This window comes from Camellia sinensis, chromosome 3 (genome assembly GCF_055761805.1).
Source record: "Camellia sinensis isolate YWXY chromosome 3, ASM5576180v1, whole genome shotgun sequence".
NCBI lineage: Eukaryota > Viridiplantae > Streptophyta > Magnoliopsida > Ericales > Theaceae > Camellia > Camellia sinensis.
This window is the reverse complement of record NC_138963.1, coordinates 97,447,450-97,455,000: the sequence shown is the minus strand read 5'-3', so window position 1 is coordinate 97,455,000 and position 7,551 is coordinate 97,447,450.

The following is a 7,551-nucleotide window of genomic DNA, read 5'->3' as shown; positions in this document are numbered from 1 at the left end:
CTCTAGAGGATCCTTACGTGCCAAGTTTGGTATTGGTAGTTATCTTGGTACTTTTATGCGTTTTTATATTTTATGATATATTAATGGATTGATATATTTTCATATTCATATCTCAATATAAAAAAAAAATTGATAGGTTTGTGGAGTCCATCATGGATGTCATTTTGATGATTCAAATGGTAGAATTTTCAATGTATATTATCCATAAAAAAAAATAATTCAACTCGATAATCATAATATTTTTATTTTATCGTATTTTTTTTAACAAATTAGATAATTTATTTTTAAAAATATATTTATCGTTTATTTTACGGAGAGAAGCAACAAAGTGAAAATAATTTATATAAATGTCAAAAATATTACATACGTACAAAAAAGTTAAAAAGATTCTAAATATTAATAATTAATATCACATTGTTTTCACTAATATATAATAATTTTTTTTTAAATCTCTCTAAACAATAATTTTCTCTAATATTTATAAGAATTTTGCATCCGAGTATCAAAAAGCCTAGGAGCACAGAGGATGGAATACAAAAACTAAACACAGAAACTATTTACCGGTTGTCTGCCCGGACGACTGAGCAGAGCTATCAGCCACCTGCCAACAATAATTTTCCCTAATATTTATAAGAATTTTGCATCCAAGTATCAAAAAGCCTAGGAGCACAGAGGATGGAACATAGAAACCAAACACAAAAATTGTTCACCAGTTGTTTGCCTGGACGACTGAGCAGAGTTGTCAGCCACTCGTCGTCGCTACCAGCCACCAACAATTTTTTCCAACTACTTTCTCAATGTGTGTGCTTATTACCAAAACACATTAAATCTTGGACGAAATAGCATATGATCTCATAAGAATGGACTTTTCACCAATTAACTTTATTTATAATAAGTCGCTAATTTGTTTTTTAAATTAATATATATATATATATATATATCATATTTTATCACCATTCTTGGTATGTACTCAAGAGATTGTGATCCTCTCTTATCCAACAATAAGTGCAATAATTTTTTTAATTTAAAATTATTATAAATTTATATGGGGCTTTTACTCATAAATTCTATTGTATACACTTATGTCACTAGGTCTCGTCACTTTTTTTTCCTTAATTTATTCCCATTATATAAGTTGTTTGGAAGACAAAATATGTGAGACATTTTTACCTTAATTTTGTGCAAGAGCAAATCTAGGAAGTCATCAACATACTTGTATGGAAACTAATATTTTTTTATGTTTCAAACTTTATAATTTCATATTTTCGATCTATACAGCAATTTTTTATATAAAAAATTTATCGTTTTAAAAACTATTCAACAATATCTAAAAAAACAATATCTCAACTGATTATAAAATTATGTAAAATAAATAATAATAATAATAATAATAATAATAATAATAATAATAAAACTCGTCCCTTGTTTTTTTGGGGTTGGTAAACTTCACACTTGTTTGAATTTGAAAATATGAAAATTTTCACTTTTGAAATTTCACATTTTTTTCAAATGTCACATAGTTTCTCAATTAAACAAAAACAAAAACAAAAACAAAAAATTCAAACTTTCAATTTCTAAAGCAGTGTGAAATTTCACATATTGTAAATGAAAAATAAAATAAATTTCACAATGTCATATTAAGTTGTAAAGATATTTTTTAAAATTTATAATTTTTTTGCTGAATGATTTTTGTAATTTTATAGAATAAAATATGTGAATGTTTACACTTTGTTATGAATAAGAATAATGTGAATATTACTAGTCCGAATTACCTTAAAAAAAAGACTAATGTGAATTTGTTTTTTCTTTTTAAAATGTGTGAATATTCACACTAGTTTTTACATTTTCTAAAAATTAATAGTATTTTATTTATTAAAAATATTAATATTCGCATTTATAATTATCACATATTTTAGAAAATTCACACTAAAGAGATTCACGTTATTATCTAACTATGGAGATTTTTTTCGGGAATTGAAATATTTTGATAATATGTATATATAAAATAAAAAAATAAATCGTATTGTAGAAGATAAATTAGATTAGATACTCTAATGAAACATTCTCCTATAAGAGTATCTCCAATCCTTCATCAAATTTAAATTTGATGAAAAATTGATGAAAACGACACTCCAACAGTTTCGTCAACTTGGTATCAAATTGAGGATGCTTGGAGCCTTTCATCAAATTACTGTAAATAGCTGTTAGTGTAGGACGACTGGACAACCGGACAATTTTCCCCTTGAACATTAGCTTCTTTGCAATTTACATTGTCTAATCGACTAGTCGGACATCCTCCCGGTTGTCCTCCTAGTCGACCGATTATTTGATAAAAAATGAAAATTTTCCATTGGAACGCTCGGTATCAAATCGAGTTTTTACTCAAATTTGATGAAAAAAAGAGAGTAAACGTTGGAGATACTCTAATCAAATTATAGATTGAATTAAGATTCTATTACCAAATTTAGATATTATTAAAAAATAATTTTTTGATCCTTTTAAAAGCTATAAGACCGAATGAAATTGTAAATTTTGAATATGACCAAATGATATACAAGTTTTAGTTAAGGAATTTACGAATAAAAATTGTATGAATATGAAGTAATCTTCACTCGTATAATCTTGTTGATTAAGCTCGTATTCCTTCAAGTGTTGACGTAATACTTGAGATCACAAATGTGAGCTAACTGGCAGGTGTGTACCGAAAACCCCTTCGATGCCTAAGTCATCAAGTATACTAAGGATACAAAAGCTCTATGAATGGGAGTATGAATTGCCATACCTAGATAAGAGTTTGGCTCGAGCTTTTGTAGGCTCCACATGGCATAATCCTAGTAGGACTCTAATTTCCCTTAGTAAAGTCCTCCTAGGAATCAAATTCCCAAAGGATAATGCATATCCTTTGACACCCTCCTCACTGCAAGCCAAGTGAGATGGCTTAACTCTTTGCTCGGTTAGCGCAATTGACCGAGCTAATTTCACCCTATTTGCCACCAATAATATCGAACAACACGCCTTGCTGTCCTAAGTAAGGGTGTCCGCGGATCGGTTTGGGATGGTTTACGGTTCGGTTTGGACCCGTCCGCATCTATGTGGTTTGGGAAAAAGTCAACCCGCAACTGCCCACAGTGCGGTTTGCGGTTTATGCGAATAGGGTTTGCGGATATGCGGACAGTTGCGGGCGGTTTGCCGATTGGACTTTTTTTCAAAAATTTATTTTTAAACCCATTTTTCCCCCCATTTTGTCAATATTTATTTTGGACCATTTTCCTCTCATTTTCTAAAATGTTCCAATATTAATAATTAATGAATTAAAACTTATAAAAAACTTATTAAATAAAAAACACAACAAAATCAATTCGTAACCCAAACAAATCATTCAAAATCTACATTCAACATTAACTTGCATGCATCCTACATTCATCATTCCTAACCCAAATACAAAAAAAAAAAAAAAAGGAAGTAATTCTTCATTAACTTACATTCATCCAAACTTCATCATGAATCACATCCAATCCAACTTTCAAAAATTCCAATTTCAATTCCATGCATTTGGTTGATGAACCTTGCACAAAAACAAACTAAAAAAATATAAACTTTAATCTTCAATCTTCATAATTCCTTTGAGACAAAAAGTGTAAAAGAATAAAGTAATGAAAAGATAAACAAATGTCTATATATTGCATCTCAATATAGTAAGAAAATGTGTTGAGTATATAAAAAAATTACCAATGAGCAAATGGATATTAGAGATCAATTATAGCATCAACATTATAGGTTGAACTTGAAGATGAGCTTGACTCCAAAGTATCTAATTAGGAGTCAACAAGAGAAGATTAATAAAACTTATATTAGAAAATGAACAATATAAATAAAAATGAAAATAAATAAACTCTCATATTACTCGAGTCATATTGCTCAAATTCCTCCATATCATCCATTGCCTTTTGAAGAGAAATTGGAAGGTTGCTTTGAAGCCAGTTTTGAGTTCATACAAGAGCTTCAACCATAGAAGGCGAGAGTGAGCTACGAAATGGGTCAATAATATGCCCCCCGTACTAAAAGCCGACTCTAACGCAGCGGTAGAAATAGGCATGGCCAATACATCCCTTGCAAGTTGTGATAACACCCTACATTTGGTTGCATTCACCTTCCAATAATCCAAAATCTCAAATGTTTAATTCTTTGCAAAATGTTCAACCTCGGATAAATATTGTTCCAATTCCGACTTAGATCCAGTAGTGCATCGCCCCTCCAAATATGAATTAAATTGGGAGTCAACCAAAGAATATGGATCATCATCATCATCATCATCTTCCACCATATTCACAACTTCACTCACATTTGGAAGTTTCTCATTTGAAGGATAAAGTGTGACATAATGGCTATACAAACGACTTAAACAACTTTTAACCTTGTCTACCATATCTTCCACCTTCTTATTATCTCCAAGAAATAAATTTGAAAAACAAAACTCCAAGTATGTCATTTTTTTAGTAGGATCGAGAACAACCGCAACATAACAAATTGATCTTACTTCCATCCTCCCAATACTTGCTAAACTTTTGTTTCATAGTCTTTGCCATTGTGCTCAAAGAATCATCCTCCTCCAAAGTTAATTGGTTAATTTTGCCTTCAATAACAAACATTTCTTTGTAAAAAGCATTGGAAGTAACAAAGAGAGGCCTCGAAAATTTCTTAGTTGCAAGATAAAATAATTTTAGAAACCTCAAAAAAATTCTACATTTTTTCCAATCCAACTCATTCGGACTTCTCCTTATGCCACCATCAACATCCTTGAAATAAGGTTCAAAGTTGGAATCCATAAACTTCAGTTAGTTAAAAGCCTTTTCATACTTTTCGGCGGCCTCTAACATCAAATAGGTAGAGTTCCACCTAGTTGGTACATCTAGGCATACAAGAGCTTTTGAATCAAGTTTGAGTGTGGCCGCACACTTCTTAAAAACATCATGCCTATGAGGAGAAGACCTCATATATCTCACTGCAAGTTCAATGTTGGCAATAGAATCGTCTATTTCTTTCAACCCATCATCACTCACAACAAGATATTCCACCAATATTCTCTCAGTCAATGCGACGACGGTTGGTGCTACTACTTGAAGATGAAAAGAGGTCGAGAGAAGATCGTCAAGAGAACACCAAATAAAGACTTGCACAATGATGACCTTCTTTAGGTGTCTGGCAATTGTAAGGACCAAAAGTCCCTGGTACTGGGCTACGACATTAATCACAACAAGGGGAAAGCCAGTATAAGTAGAATGGTTTACTTTTCATATTTTAGTAATTTTGATGCCCCAACGCTGAGCTAACTGTTCTCTTATTTTGTAGATCTGAACCTTCTAAAGGAGAGCTATGCATATGCAAACCAAGATACTCTTCGCGTCGATTGAGATGCTGACAATGGGACTGGACCAATCTACTCATCTTTAAGCTGACCTGTCGATACAACAGGAAATGGAAGAGCAAAGTAACAGACTTTCTCTTTGAGCTATCGTCTGAATCAGATCCCAGCCTACTAGAGATCAATATGATTTCCCTAACTGAGGAGCAAGAAATGGCCAAGAAGAGAGTCGTACGAGCCCTCATCACCGACCAAACCTCCATGATGCTTGCTAATGCTTAGATCGAGTAGCGTCCTGCCAAATAAAGGAGGTCGGTCATGATTGCCCTGCTAACAGCTAGGGCTTTCTCATCTTAGCTTAGCAAAAAGGCCCAAACTGTGTCCACTGAGCAGCATTTGGTGGACGAAGAAGACACCAAGCAACAGACTACCAAACTGCTTGACCGTAAAATGCATTTAAAAGAAAGCCAGGCTGAGCGGGGCTACCCTATCTACCCTATAGTGTAGGCACCGACTTTGACCTACAAGGGCTGAGCTGTGACCACTAAAGACTCAGTTTGTGCCGATAAGGGTCGTAATTTGGCTTTCAATCTGGCCAAGAGTCTCTGCCTTCCTGCCGACATGAAGAGGCATGAGTAGCTAACCGAGCTGAAGGCAATTTGGTTGGCCACAAAGTTGTTGGTTCTGGTGAGTGTCACACCTCCACTCATTCTCTTACCATCTTTTTATTCAATCTTCCTAACCTCTAGTGTGCTTTGTAGGCCGTGTAGAAGAATCAAGTAGCACGCCAACGTATGCTCAACTTGAGAAAGGTTGTCAAAGCAGCCATTATGGATAACGCTGCCAAGGACGCTAAGCTAAAAGAACTAAAGGCACAACTGGATGAGGTAAGCACTATGTGTGACCAGCTGGCTGATCAAGTATGCACGGTTAAGGAGGACACACAGAAGGCCTTGGCTGACAAAAAGAATAGGTATTTGCGCAAGCTAAATAAGGTCAAGGATACCAAAAAAGTTGAGATCAAAGTGCTGGAGAAGAAGATGGAGGATGTCAAGGACTGAGGCTTCGTCGAAGGTGAACAAGCTTAAGTTCAACAATGTAAGGCTACCAAGGATATCTTCTTCAAGTACGGTTGGAAGGCTGCAGTATAGAAGCTTGGCCAGACCCCTGAATTATAGGTCTTTCTGAATCCACCCCTCACTTTATCCCACGTTGCATGGCGGCGTATGCTAGCGCCGTGCTGCAAAAATTGCTAGAGATGGATGAAGACAGTCCAGCGATCGACAGTCTTGCCTTGGCTGCTGCTAATCAAACATTCCAGCTAACTCCTCTAGCTCAGCCATAAGTGACCAGCAAGATTTCGCTGAGCATCACCATTGACAAGGACGTCACTGACCTAACCATTAAAGATGGTGTTGGCGCCGCGCTAAATCCAAATGAAACCGGCACCTCAACCGAGTTGGGTGATCTTCCCTGTGACCAAGCTATAAGTTGCTTCTAGTTTTGCATTTTGTTTCTTTGTTTTTTGTTTTTTGTTTTTCTTTTTCTCCTTTTCTTTTGCTATGTAACCGGGTGCCCCACTTTTGTAATTGACTTTCACATTAATGAAAATTATAACTTTTTGCAAGCCCAATGTGTTTTGGCATTACGATCAAGTTTGAATGCATTTTTTGTCGAGCTAATCAGCTTGGCAAAGATTTCAGAGTTGGTTAACCTCGCCAACCCACTTTGTCTGGCTAACCAACTCAATCAAAGAATTCAGAAAGTTGCTAAATCTTGCGAACCCACTTTGTTGAGCTATTCGGTCAAATATTTTCCCCAGAGTTAGTCAATCCTACCAACTCACTTTGCCGAGCTAACCAACTCGGTCAATGAATTCAAGAAGTTGATCAATCTTGTCAACCCATTTTGCCGAGCTAACCAGCTCGGTCAAAGAATCCAAAGAGTTGCTTAATCCTGCCAACCCACTTTGCTGAGCTAACCAATTGGGCAAAGATTTTCCAAAGAGTTGGTCAATCCTGTCAACCCACTTTGCCAAGTGTAACTGGCTTTTCATGCTCCTCAAAGAGGTTTAGTCTCCTCAGGTACAATAGCCCTACAGTTCGGACTCCCGTGGTTCTGAATTTGGTTTCACAAGTGCAATGTGAAATAGATAAAAAAAAAAAAACAAATGAGAGTCCAAATTTGAA